Source organism: Ovis canadensis, chromosome 17 (assembly GCF_042477335.2).
Source record: "Ovis canadensis isolate MfBH-ARS-UI-01 breed Bighorn chromosome 17, ARS-UI_OviCan_v2, whole genome shotgun sequence".
NCBI classification, from domain to species: Eukaryota; Metazoa; Chordata; class Mammalia; order Artiodactyla; family Bovidae; genus Ovis; species Ovis canadensis.
Window position 1 is genome coordinate 15,550,002 of NC_091261.1, and position 14,146 is coordinate 15,564,147.

Here is a 14,146-nt window from a genome sequence, read left to right on the forward strand (position 1 = left end):
AATGGCTAGATTTTACTAAAGATAGTGACTGTTAATGACAAAATCAAATGAAAGATTCTTCTGAAACTTTAAAGCTAAATTATCAAATATAACAAGTGATTCAAATTTATATTAATTTAATTTTCCATTATAACTAGCAGTCAACTATCATTCATTTTCAGAATCAATCTTTCTGCAAACCGAGATGATGATGAAGGCCACACAGGGACAATCTCATCAGACAGTTGATAAGTTTTCTAGATTGATGTGTTCTTGTATTTAACAATGTCATCAAGCTCTGGTATCTTTCAGCATTAACAGCACTATGATATTATTAAGGAGCTGACCACCAAATCCAAGGGCCTTTGCTGCATCATTTGGTATGACCACCCACTGCTTGATTCTGCAGCTCTTTCAGATGTTGAGGAAGTATGGTTTTTCTCTGAAGAGGCCAGGTGTCAAGTGACAGACTGGCTGTAAGCGATGAAGGAGAGAGTGGTGAAACCTTTTTTAAAACCAGGTTTCCATGTAGCCCCTTTTTAGCACTATCACTTATATTAATATTTAGAATTTTTATTCTTTTATGTGTACCAATCTTAATCTGATTTTAGAGCTATTAGGCTTAAAATAGAGTAACCTGGTAGAATATGAGGTTTGCCATGTGGAAGTGAACAACATTCCACAGACCAGGGGAACTAATTTCCCTTGCTGCCTGAGTGTCAGTATGATGTAACAGCAAGCAATCTATTTGAAGACTTGGGGCTGAGTCCAGGCTTCCTTTTTATTTAATCTTCTGACCCTGGTTAAGTGATTTAATTTCTGTGGTTCTTCATCCAATCTTAAAATATCACTTACTCCAAACAAAGAACTGACAGATAAGAACATGATAAAATAGTCAAATACCTTGGGAAAATTTGTCAGGTAGTGACATGGATGGTATGTATTTGATATTAATGAGTAAAATTAAAAAAAATACCAAAACATGTATTTTAGCAGGAGTTTTAGGAGGGAAGAAAAAGCCATTGTAACTTTCATAAAATGAATGAAACTAGAAATGAAAAAAAATTTGTGCAGGTGAAACAATTTGTTACATAGTTGCCTATAAAATACAAAGCAAGAGTTTAGTTACACAGGTTCATTGAATAAAGTGTGTCTGACTACACACTTGAGGAAAACTAAGTCACACCAAAGCACCATGAGGGATTCCAGCAACAATTTAATAGTTCAAAGTGTGACATTATTTTGGAATGCAAAAAATATAGCCTTATAGACCTACTCTTAAGAAGTTTATCATCAAATTCATAAGAGATAGACAAACTATTAATATAATTATTCTTATTTTGGAAAGAACTTGTCCCAAATGTAACTCATTTGGTAGTATTACCTTACCTGACATATATTCAAATATGGACTATAAGGATATTGGGAAATTGGGTATCTCAGTGATTAGGCATGAAAATGATAACACATTTCACGAAAGAAATACAAATGGCCAGTTGATATATGAAAAGGTCCTCATCGGCATCAGCAATTAGGGAAATACAAGCTCAAACTCCCACCAGACTGGCAAGGCAGAAAAGGACTAACTCTATCAATTGTGGTTGAGGGTGTGGACATGAAGTTCATACAATGCTGGTGTGTGTGTAACACTTCAGAAAACAGCCTGGAATTATTCATTCAAATTTAGAACACACATAACTACTCCCAGGTATATACCATACAGAAACTCAGATGTGATGGAATACATATGCAAGAAATATTTACAGCAGTATTTACAACAATTTCAAACTGGAAACCACCCAGATATTCATCAACAATAGATTGGCTAAATAAATTATGCCATATTGCTATAACGGAACACCGTAAAACAGCAATTAAAATGAACAAACGACAGTTATATGAACAACCCAAACAACGTATGACGGATTAAAAAACGTGGAGCAAAAGCTGCAATCAAAACAGGTTACATACTGTTGTTCCAAGAGAAAGGGCAAAACCAAATATGTTGTTTAGAGATACACATGCTTGTAATAAAACTATAGAGAAAAGCAAGGAAATGGCTATCACTAAAGTTAGAATAATAGTTACCTCAAAAAGGGAGGGAAAGAGTTGTATTCAGGAAGGTCACTGGGGTACTGGAAATGTTCCGTTTCTTGACGTGGTTAGTTACATGGAGGCTTCTTTTACAATTACTCATTTTACTGAGTAACTCTGCTTTATGCATTTTAATGCATATTTCACAATCAAACCACTAAAGCTAATTGAATATTGTAGATGGAATTTCTAGAAAGAAATACTGCTAGAGAATTTAGCTTATGAAATCTTTTACAGCAAAAACTACTGATGTGGGATAATGAAGCTGATAAAATAGTTTCTCATATGAGCTCACTTTCAAGTGTAGGAGAAAAGAACCCTATACATATCTGTCTGTTATATTTTAACATACTATGCAGATCTTTATTATACACAAACTGATGAACCAGGGAAAGAACTCTGTATCCTAAAACTTCAGATTTCTTTTTTTGAATTTCGAGTGAACCAGTTGTTTTCTTCTCTGTAGTAAGAAATGAAAGCACTGAAGAGATGCAGACCAAGTTGGCAATGTATGAGCTTCCTGTTCTGCAGCCGCCAGTTCCAGCTGTTTCCTCCAGTCAGCACACGGGGTGGTGAAGAGGGTGGGTCTTGCCTAGTAAGCTAGTGCAGCTGGAAGTTCATCAGTAGTTGGCTGAGGGCTCTCCACCCTGCTATTCTGCCTCTCAGCACCAAGGTTCTCTGGTGGAACCACTGACAACGAAAACCAATCAGGCTGCTGAAAAGCTCCCTGTGGTTGGTTACACACTTCCCTGGAGGTGTCCTTTGCTGGGTTGCAGAGCTCTGATGTTTGCCTTCTTTCTAGCCAAAGTTAACAGAAATCTGTGGTGCTAGGCTTTACAAAATCCCAAATGATTTACACATGTAGCCATGTGGGGCCATCACTCGCTGTTCACATTCCTTGTGAGTCTTATTTGGAAGGATCTGGCAGGGACTGGTCATAAGAAGAGAGTCAAATCTAGGGTAACTTAAACATAGGAGAGTTAACCTGGCTCTTAGAACTTGGATGAACGGGCAAGAACTACTTTATCAGTCTCTTCTTGCTTTGGCAATATCCGTCCCCACCCCCCTCTCCATCCTCCCATTACTTTTTCTGCAGCATTTTAATACAAAACGAGCCCTTGTATTTTACCCAGTTACAAGGTTCCTTGATGTATTTGCATATGGTGGTGGCAGCAAGGGCAGAAACTCTGAGGTCCCCAGACCTTTATATAAAAACCTGCCCCTATCCCCTGAAGTAGAAAGATCTGTAGTAGTCATTATCGCTGCTTCTGGAAGAGGTAAGGAGGGCCAGGGTCCAGAGACTCAACTGCGTAATCTGCTTCCTTTCGTCCCTGCTTTCATCCCCTCTTCACACTATTCATCAGGACAGGTGCAAGACAGATTTCTGAGGATTCTGAAATCGTTTTATCTTAAAACTTTCTGTCCTAGAGAACTAGACTGTCAACTTCATGAGTTTTTACTTGAATTTACTTTCCAGGATAACACCTGTAGGAAAACCAGTATAAATAGTAATAATATTTATTTTAGAAAGGAAATAGCCTTTGAGTCAGACCTGAAACACAGGCCAAAATTTCTTGATTACAGTAATGGACACTGATTAACAACCAATACCAGCTTTCCAAAGCTCCAAGCCACAAACATGAATGATTCCTAAAAGGGAATCAGTACTAAATTCTCCTCCTGAAAAGTCAAAAATCCTTCCACAATCCCTGGGAGGACGGCTCCCTTCTTTCGTCCCAGCAGTTCGCCTCCTTTCTCACTAAAGACTCCGGCTGGGACTCCTCACTTCAGCTGCAGCCCCATTTCCTTCGGGTGGAGAGGGGTAAAGAGGGATGTGTTACAACTCGCATCTTTACAATGCTACGCAGTTTACAAAGAGCTTGGACTTCCGTCAAACTCCTCTGAGCTCCGCGAGTGAGGGAGCCATTCATTCATTCATCAAACATTTGCTCAGCCTGACCACGCGTCATCGGGCGCTGGTGTCGCTCCAGACCAGGGGAAGGGTGGGGCGCTCGCGCCCTCAAGCAGGTGCGGCGGATCAAGCTGTGAGATAACTTCTCGAGCAGCTGGGCTTTCCGAAGGCCCGTTTGGGGCCAAATGCCTCACCTTCGGGTGGTGCGCGCCCGACCATGGCCGCGCGGCCTGGGCCTCCTCCTTGCTCCCCAAGGAGCAGTCACCACCTGCTCTGAAGGAAACCGCTACAGAGCAAGCTCTCTCCACCGCCCTCGGGTCAGGGGTAAGCTCAGGCGGCAGCTTAGGCTCCACGCGGCTCCTCCCCTTCCTCTCTTCTGTTCTGACGCGGCCGTAGAGGCGGCGGCAGCGACACCGAGTCCGCGGCCCGAGGCGCACCCACCCGCTCGCCGAGCCCGACTTCCTCTTCCCTTGGAGCGTCATCAGAGCGCGCCAGAGGCGCCTAGGGCGGGGTGGTCGGAAAGGTGAAAAAAGACTAGGGGAGTGAGCCTCCGAGCGGAGAGAAAAGGGAGGGGGTGGGGGAGAGAGCGGTTGCTAGGTGACTTGCGTCATTGTTGCGCGCCGTTTTCCTCCCGCCCCTCTCTCTGGAGTGAGGCGAGAACCCCGCACTGAGCGAGGGAGACAGCGAGCTGAGCTCCGGGCGCTACCGCCGCCGCCGCCGCCGCGAGCGTGAGAGCCAGGGAGCATCTGAGAGACCCAGCGCCCGTGCACCGGCCGCCGCCAGGACCTCTGCCCTGACCTGGGCCGGCGGGAGCCGCGGCCACCTCTCTTCTCCCCCCCTCACCTTCCCGGCCGGCAGCCGCGGCTGCACACGCCGGAGCCCGAGCCGGAGCCGGTGGCTGGGGGGCAGGGAGGTGGCTACCTTGGGCCGGGACTAGTCGGCTGCTCCGCGGGGAGAGAACGCTGAGGAGGGGCCGGAGCTTCTGTTGGTCCCGGGGCGCGGGGCGAGGGACCCCCAAGGTGGAGGGCGGGGGTCCCAGCCGCAGCGACACATGCGGGAGCCGGGAGCGGGGGCGGCGCCGAGCGGAGCCGGCCGGGTCCCCCACCTCGCCGCCGCCTCGGCCACCCGCCCGGGGCCGTAGCATCTCGCCGCGGAGTGCATGAGCCGGGGCTCCACGCCGGGCAGACGCCCCCCGGCTGGGGGGGCGGGGACCCCGATGTGAAGCGGCGGCCGGGGCGGCGGGGACAGCGGGACCGGCGCCGCCGTCCTTCCCTTCCCTCCCCCGCCCCTCTGCCCCCTCGGGGGGTCTCCGTTCTCGGCCCGTCGCCGGCCCCCCGGCTCCTCGGCAGGACTCCGGGAGGAGTTCTTAGAGCCCCCTCCCTGCCCCAGCCCCGAGGGCGGCGGGGCCGGGGGGGACCCGGGGGGCCGGCTGCAGCCTCCGCCCAGAAGAAACTTTATAAGTCAAAAATCCGGAGCCTCCCAAACGGGACTGTCGGGGAGAAGTGGCCCGGGACGCGCAGAAGACCCAGCCTGAAGAGACCCAGGAAGAGGAAAAGAGGAGGTAAGCGGGGCCGCCGCTGCCGCCTCTGCTCCAGCCGCGCGGAAGAGACCCAGGTGGCCGCCCGGCTTGGCGATCCCAGCCCCGCTTCTTGCTCAGCAACGCGCCGGAGCTGCCGCCTCGGTCCCGAGGAGGACAGGAAGCAGCCCGCTTTCTCAGCGCCGCCGGTTCTTCTCTAAAGTGTGAGTTCCCCGGGAAGGGGAGTGGGGGATAGAAATGGGGAGGGTGCTGGGGCGTCCTCTGGAGTTTGGCCGATGTTTTCCAGGCGTGTTGGGAGTGTGTAGATGAGAGGGGTACCTTAGTCCTCGCTGCCGGGAGAGGCATCCGGCAGCCCTGTGTTTTGTGACCTTTAGCGCTGGGTACGAGGGATACACACAGGTTTCTCTTCGAGGCGTTCTGTCTGTCTTCAGAGTGGACACTTGCACCTTTCTGGCCAGTGATTAGCAAAAGGAAATTGAGGAAGCCGGAGTCTATGTGCGCACAAAGGACATCTCTGTAATATCTCTTTTCCTGGTACACCGGGTGGGAAACTGCGCTGTAGTTTTTGGTCCCGGGCAACTCATTTGGGTTCCCACGTGGAAACCTCTGACTCTGTGAACCCCTGAAAGTAAAACTTTTTTTGGTCAGTCTTCTTTGAGAGATTTCATTTCAGGAGCAACTGGTATAGGAGTTAATTTTTTTACCTTCTCGTTTCCTGGGTGTAATTCCTGTGTATCCGGAGGACACTAACAGATTGCAGTTACTCAGGAAATTCTGAGTTCTTATGAATCGCAACTGATTTGGGGAAGAGAATTTAGTACTTTAACCAGTTTATGAAAGTTACTAAATTTTTCCTTAAGTGCTTTATTTTTTAGTAGCATATGTCGTACTTGATGACTTGAAGCTTTTCTTATTTATCTCATGCTTCTCTATACAGTGAGGAGAAACTTCTGATATTTAGTTCTTTGAAGGAGAATGTTTTTCCTCTTCCTTTATTTTAAAAGTGAAGTCTGTAAAATCTTTTATTTGTAATTTAGGTATCCTCTCTGTGTGCCAAATTAAGGTGCAGGAAAGTAATTAACATTTCATATATTTGTACAGACCATAGCATACGGTGGAATTTTATTTAACAGAACATAGGCAGTACTCAGAATTAGGGCCCCTCCAAACAGCTGTATGAACTCACACTCTCTGAAGCCACTGCTGAGAGAGGCTTAGTGGGAATGAATGTAGAAACTTTGTGGGAATGCGGTTATCTATGCTCTTTTCATTCAGGATCTTTTTAAAAACTTTCTCGAAACACTTTTCATCCTGAATTGTTTCTCTTTTGAAGAAATGAATTCTACAAGCTTATTAGCCCCTGAATTATGTAACGGTTCATTTATTTCTCCCAAACCTGTCTCAAGTTTCAAGACACATCCCAAATTTGTGTTTTAAGAATTGCTAGAACAAGCTGGAGTTCATCTTTTCCAGCAAAATATTTGGGGGTGCCTGCCTTTGAGGTGCTTTTGTGTCTGGGCGGCAGAGGCGGTGAAACTTGCCCAGAATCGTGGGGAAGGCGAAGGGGCTGGTTTCCATCCTTGCCCACGGTGTTGGCTGCCGCTTGGCTTCGCAGATGTTGATTGTTTCTCTTTAGCATCATCTTCCCTGACTTTTTGTCTGTCTGAGAATAATTTCTTCCATCCTCATTGTCACTTTGTCCTCCTCTGGGACTTCTCCAGGTGTTTTGTTTCTCTTTGTATGCCTTGTTCTTGTTATGCTTTTGCTAGAAGTCTTAAATTCTCTTTTAAATAGATCCTGACATCAAAATATTGAGCAGTGTATGTAATATTGGATGTGGAGTCAGCACTGAATGTCTGTAGATCTGTTATTTTGTGACCTTGAGGAAGTCACGTATTCCATTCTGTACAAAGATGGAGGAAGAGAAATGTAGTTTTGCATAGGCTCTTTTTGGTGGGGAGGAAAGGAGGACAGAGCAACAAACTAATTTGAGCGTAGATTATACTCCATCAAAGTTGTTTACAACTTTAAGACTTGTATTGTTTTGACTATTCATTGGTTTAAAATCATGGTAATGTTTTATTGCACACTTGAGTAGCAAAGAAACAGCAAAATATTAGGGGGTCCCTGCCTTTGAGATGCTTTTGTGTCTGGGTGTCAGAGGCAGTGAAACTTGCACAGAATTGTAGGAAAGGGAGAATGGACTAGTTTCCATCCATGACCACTATGTTGGCTGCCGTTTGGTACCTTATAGATGTTAATTTATTTGTACAAATTTCATTAGAGAAATGTTGATGTTGGACTAAACAGAACTTACCGGAGTATCTCAGTCAGGGGAAGGTGCTTTTTTTTTTTAGGAAGAAAAGAGCAGGTGGAGATAAAGTGTTTTGAACTCTTGGAACTGGAGGATGTGAGGGACAAATATAATTAGGAAGTTGACTTACGGGAATACAGCGGGAATTTGTCGAGTAGGCTTAGGGCCAGTTTGTGTGGATACATGTTTACAGTCCGAAGAATGAATTGAGAGTAGTGTTTTTGAGAGGGTAGTTTTAGACCATTGAGGATAAATTGTATTTTAGGCCAAGAGGCATTGTACCTGGATTAGGATTTAGTGTTCTAGGAAACTAACATTTTTACACCACAGTCAACTGAAGAGCTATAACAGATGCAAGAGTGAGGAAGATGCTCCCAATATGTTAGTACGGTACTAGTGGTTTTTTATAAAGAGTAATTAAAAAATGGGGCAATGGACTTTGTTTTGGACATTAAATTTTAAAGTTGAATACCGATGCTGTTTCAAAACAGTAAAATGATGAGTAATATGCTGAAAACTGGGAGTCATTGTTAAGTACTATGGTTTCTCTATAGTGTTTATGGAGAGAGTGAGCCGAAAAATGGGTACATTTACTTGGGAGGAGGGGAATTTGTTAGCAAAGATACAGGAAGAACAAAGAACGGATGAGACTGAAAGTGAACGAGAGTTGAAATTGAAAAGGAAGGAATGACCTTTAAACATGGCCACCAGTTCAGTCTTAGGGCGTATGACTGTCTTTGAAATAGCTAACAAGCTTTTTGTAGGCTATATAGGTCCTTTGAGATTAAGTTCAGAAGAATATATAAAATTTCATTTTTAAGGAACTTATACAAGAAGGGACAGATCTGTTTCATCCAATTCATCTTTTTAAAAGTTTGCCTTCCATTATTATCCTAAGTTTGGTCTTTAACATGACGGAGTGGCGCTAAAAATAGCTGGCAGAGAAGGCTACTTCCCCTGCTGCAGTTGGTGCGTGTCTTTGTGTCCCGTACAATGGAGGGGATATCCCTGTGTTGGCACTGTGTGCTGCAAATGCCTTAAAAACCTTTCTATTAAAAAACAAGCAAAAACCAACTTGGCAGAGAATTTAGACATCTTCGAAGCATTTATAGACACTGGAAGACTGATCTTTAAGAAATTAAAAATATTTAAAATTTTTGTGGTGACAGTTGCATGTAGGGTATTCTCTAACAAGGCCTTCCCAGGTGATGCAATAGTAGAGAATCCACCTGCCGATGCAGGAGACGCGGGAGACGCAGTGTGAGCCCTGGGTCAGGAAGATCCCCTGGAGAAGGAAATGGCAACCCACTCCAGTACTCTTGCCTGGGAAGTGCCATGGACAGAGCGGCCTGGTGGGCTGCAGTGTGTGGGGTCTCATAAGAGTCAGATGCTACGGAGCACAGCACAGCATCATCAGTGTCTCAGAAGGATTAAGGATTATGAGGTAGGACATACATTATCGTGCTTTTTTGCACTCCTTAGTTTGGGCACCATCCTCGTAGCTTCTTTGGCCTCTCCCTCGGAGCAGTAGTCGGAATGGCCGTGGCTGTGCAGGCGGGGCGCTGCATCTGAGGCGGCTCCAGGACTTGGGACATGTGCCGTGTGTGCCCTCTCTTCTCACCCTCTAGTTTCCACATTTTTCTGCAGATGAAGTCATGTTCTGATGAACTTTAAAGGGCCTTTTTGTGTTGACTTGATCTACTAGTAAAGACAGTGGGGAAGATGGGGCTTGTAGTAGGCAGTGTGCTCTGCCTTAGCAGCTTTGGGACTCATTTGGGATGAATAAAAGAGTCGTGTGTGTGTGTGTTTAAACATTGGGTGATCCCAAGCCCACGTGTAGTTAGCAGCAGCCCAATTCGCATACTTGAAGGTGGTTCTTGGAGAAACCTTGTGTTTCCCTCCAGCATCTCATTGTGCAGAGGAGGGGTTGGCAAACTTTTCTTTGTGAAGGGCCAGTTAGTAAATAGTTTAGATTTTGTGAACCATATGGTCTCTGTTGCAAAGATTCAGTTCTGCTGTTGAAGTGTGAACGCAGCCACAGACAATATGTAAGTGAATGTGTGTGACTGTGTTCTGATAAAGCCGTATACATAAAAACCAGGTAGACTGGGTTTGGCTGGTAGTTGACGGATCCCTGGTATAAAACACTGCAAAGTCCACTAACATGCAGAGCGTGAGCTTCCTTCCACTACAAAGCTGGGGCTGGCTATTTTAGCTGGTCTCTGTTTTCTGAATGAGATGTATTTCTTGGAGGCTGTCTTAAATGATTCTGCAGAGTCTTCTGTTCAAAGGTCCTTTTGCCTCCGCAGTGCTGAAACCTATGGGCCGAGGAGCGGAGGCAATGCCGTCTGTAAAGAGGTGCAGCTAAAGAGTAGGGGCTGCTGGGCTTCTCGTTCAGAGACGCCGTAGCATGGAAGGTGCCATATGGGGACACCCTGACTGTACACTGGGGCCAGAAGCGTCTCTGAAGTATCCTTGAAGACGCTTGTGAGTATAATTTTGAAAGGTTCTGAAAATAAGCTGTAGAGCATTTACTTTAGATGGAAAATTAGAATTGTTCATGGTTTGTTTGAATCAGGTGAAAGTGCTAGTCAAACCTTAAGATCGTTAAAGTTTGACCCTTCTGTTTCTTAAAGCTTTGGTGATCTTTTGCAATGCCCTTCAGTGGGTAGAATTACTGGCTCCCCAATTTTTGTTAATTTCAAGTATTAGATCTTAACAGATTACTTAAATCACTGAATTGTGTACTTTAAAAAGTTTTGCTGTGTTCTTAAGGTTAAATGTAGCATGGGTTAATAGATTCACCCAACAAATAAATCTCAAATGTGTTGTTTAGAAAGGACAGTTCATTTTGTTCAGTGTTGCATCATAGCTAATATAAAAACTTGTTTCGTTTGTTAATATTGGATGGTGGTGTATTTTCACCCTGGTTTCATAGGACTTATTTATCTCAGGCAGGGCAAGGGATTATTCTTGCAGTAGTGACCACTTTTTAGTTTCAAACCTGCTTTTACTTTACATAATGTTTCTACATATAATTGATAAACTTCAGTTCCTCTTCCTTTAAAAAAGGAGTCTGACAATTTCACACAGCCTGACAATTTTAGTATACCTTTTAGAAAGAAGGTCACTGTGACGGTTGCTTTCTTGTTCATTAGGAGAGGATTGTTTCTTTGCTCTTTTTGAAAGTCTTCCTTTTATTTCAAGCTTAAGGATTAGTGGCAGTTTAAAAGACACAAGGTGTCTGTCTCCTATCTGCAAATATTCCAAATAGAAATATTCTATATTGGTGACACTTTCAGTGGACGGAGGGAAGAGAGGTGTACATATATATATATATTTTTTTACTTGTAGCTGAAGTGTCATTACCAACAGATGAGTAAAGTTGTTTCCAAATAGTGGACTCCTGCTGTTAAACATTTCTACTTTGTGTCTTTTCCCCACCCAGTGTCAAGCCAGTCTGTCTGATGCCTTAGTGTAGTAGATTTTGGCTACTTTCTTGTGATACCTCATTGATACTGTATCCTGATCCCTTTTACAACAGGTTTAGAGTGTTTTCTAAATCTGCTTGATTTTTTTCTGAACACTATGGGGTATATATTTTCTAATAATTATGCGCTTACACACATGTATAGTTAGCAGTTCCTCCTAGTCTATTGTCAGAATTGCGAAATATTTGAGGGAGTATCTGTGCTTGATCTGGATATTGAGTGACGGAACGTATAGCGGTTTTTCTAAAATGTTCCCTTAGAAAGTTTTGAGTAACAATTGATTTCTCTAAAACTGTAAGCTAACAGAAGAAAATGTGTTTGTGTTGTATTCTCCTGCAATGCTGGATGTTGAAAAGTAATGAACAGAATGTGCAAGAGATGCTATTGCTTGGCATCTTGTGTTTTGCTCTCTTCCCCTTCACCTAAGGGATAGCTTGTAGCTCAGTCAGATACTGTGCCGTTTCTGTTTCTTTGCTGTTTCGCCTCTGCCCTTTTTTTTCCAGCTGAAGGTTGGCTGCTGGAAATCTGGTGGCTTCAGGTAGGAGGTTGCATGAGCTGTGTGTGTGTCTGTGTGCACACGCGTCATGCTGGATGCTCCTTCACGGCTGCTGTGGAATTTAGGAACTATTAAAAAGATAGTGGTGCAAAGTGTTTTTAATATCACTTGGGCTTTCTTCTGAGAGATTCACCATAGGACAAGCTACTGAACCCATCAATACATGTTAGGCCAGATGTGAAGTGTCAAAACAAATTGGTGGTTTGTTTTTGGAAGAAAGTATGTATCTTAGTGAGACTTTTAGGATGGCATGCTTTTCAGGCAGTTAGGGGGTAGTAATAGACATTTGCACAACACCTCTAGGTCTGAGAAGGACTTGCCCCACTAACGTTGTTGTTCAGCCGTTCAGTGATGTCTGACCCCATGAACGGCAGCATGCCGGTCCTCCTTTCCTCTGTCATCTCCCAGAGTTTGCTCAAACTCATGTCCGTTGAGTCAGTGATGCCATCCAACCATCTCATCCTCTGTCGTCCCCTTCTCCCGCCTTCAATCTTTCCCAGCATCATGGTCTTTTCCAATGAGTCAGCTCTTTGCATCAGGTGGCCAAAGTATTGGAGCTTCAGCATCAGTCCTTCCAATGAATATTCAAGGTTGATTTCCTCCTGGATTAAGTGGCTTGATCTCCTTGCAGTCCAAGGGATTCTCGAGAGTCTTCTCCAACACCACTCATAACGGTGGGTAACTTAGAACTGTCTAACGGTAGAAACTATCACACATACTTGGAACAAGCAGCGTGTTGCTAATTTGCTTCTCATTTCTCTCGTAAAATACATTGATGCTCTGGAGGCAGAAGCCCGGTTAGTTAGGCAATACTTTCCTTACCTTTGTGGCCTAGGACAAGCTACTTAGCCTTTTGCTATCGACTTCATCACCTGTTGCTACTGCTGCTGCTAAGTCGCTTCAGTCGTGTCCGACTCTGTGCGACCCCATAGATGGCAGCCCACCAGGCTCCCCCGTCCCAGGGATTCTCCAGGCAAGAACACCGGAGTAGGTTGCCATTTCCTTCTCCAGTGCATGAAAGTGAAAAGTGAAAGTGAAGTTGCTCAGTCGTGTCTGACTTCGCGACCCTACGGACTGCAGCCTACCAGGCTCCTCCATCCATGGGATTTTCCAGGCAAGAGTACTAGAGTGGGTTGCCGTTGCCTTCTCCGTCATCCCCTATCTCCGTCATCACCTGTTAGGCAATGCTTTCCTTACCTTTGTGGCCTAGGACAAGCTACTTAGCCTTTTGCTATCGACTTCATCACCTGTTGATGGGGACGTGGCTTACACAGGGTTGTTGTTAGGATTAAATGGGATAATGTAAAACATATGCAGAGCTCTTCCAGTGCCTGGCATATAGTAAGATGACCCATGACTGTTAACTTACTATGGTAAAGATCTTTTAAAGTATAACATAGACAGAAGGCTAATGTCAGGCTTTATATTGCCCAACACTTAAATTCAGCCTTGAGTTTAACAAATTATTCTGAAGTAATTCTGCAGTGTTTTCAAAAGCATCTGAAACAGTATATGATTCATTAACATTTTTATTTAAAAAAATCTTAAATGGCTGAACTGCTGTGCTTATTATTTATAGAAAAGAAAGACTTATTTAAACATAACTAGAACTTGAATTTATCCCTAAAGACCTCGATAGTGCTTAGATTAGAAAGGACTCTTTTTTGAATAGTTTATTGATTATGTCTGAAAGTGACTATGGTTTAAATTGTCCATTTAGAAATAGCAGTATGTAATTGGGTTATCAAGACAGTTAACTGTCCATCTCTAACACTTGAGAATAAAAAACTTTGAAAAAATCATAAAGTTTAATAAGTTTTATTTGTATCAGTACATCTCAAATTAAGATGGAAGGAATTTTATTTAGGTGATTTTGTTTTCACTAAATTTTTAGCTTTTTCCTTTTTCTAAAATGATGAGAGGGAGGAAGGGATATTCCCTTTTCATGCTTAATATTTATTAAATGCAGGATCAGCTTTCAGAATTAACTTTTCCTTTACTTGGCAGAATCACTGTTCTATTGGCCAGTTCAAGAAATAAATGCTTCTTGATAGTTTTTTGTATTTGGAAAGTATTTCTATTTTGAGAACAGTTTGCCTATGTCTTCATAGTTTGTTTATTTAATAGAACTGTATGTTTAAGATAAGTGTATGAAAAAAATCTGAAGGCAGAAAAAGAAGATTGAGATATGTTCCTTAGCACTGTTTTTCTTGCCAACTCTTGTCCTCATTCTTATGCAGAAATTAGATTGACATACATTAGT

At 43.9% G+C, this 14,146-nt stretch overlaps 1 protein-coding gene across 5 annotated transcripts in view; it reads left to right on the plus strand.

Annotated features, from left to right (window-relative positions):
• Window positions 1-3,976: 3,976 nt before the first annotated feature.
• Window positions 3,977-14,146, plus strand: part of FBXW7 (F-box and WD repeat domain containing 7) — a 224,254-nt gene continuing 214,084 nt past the window's right edge. The window contains exons 1-2 of one of the 5 annotated variants that reach the window (XM_069556696.1): window positions 4,452-4,933; window positions 5,421-5,725. The gene's annotated coding sequence lies outside the window, so the exon portion shown is untranslated. Of the gene's footprint in view, window positions 4,310-4,451; window positions 5,726-14,146 lie in introns of those variants that run through there. The other 4 variants (XM_069556702.1, XM_069556700.1, XM_069556697.1 and 1 more) reach the window with 4 other exon arrangements.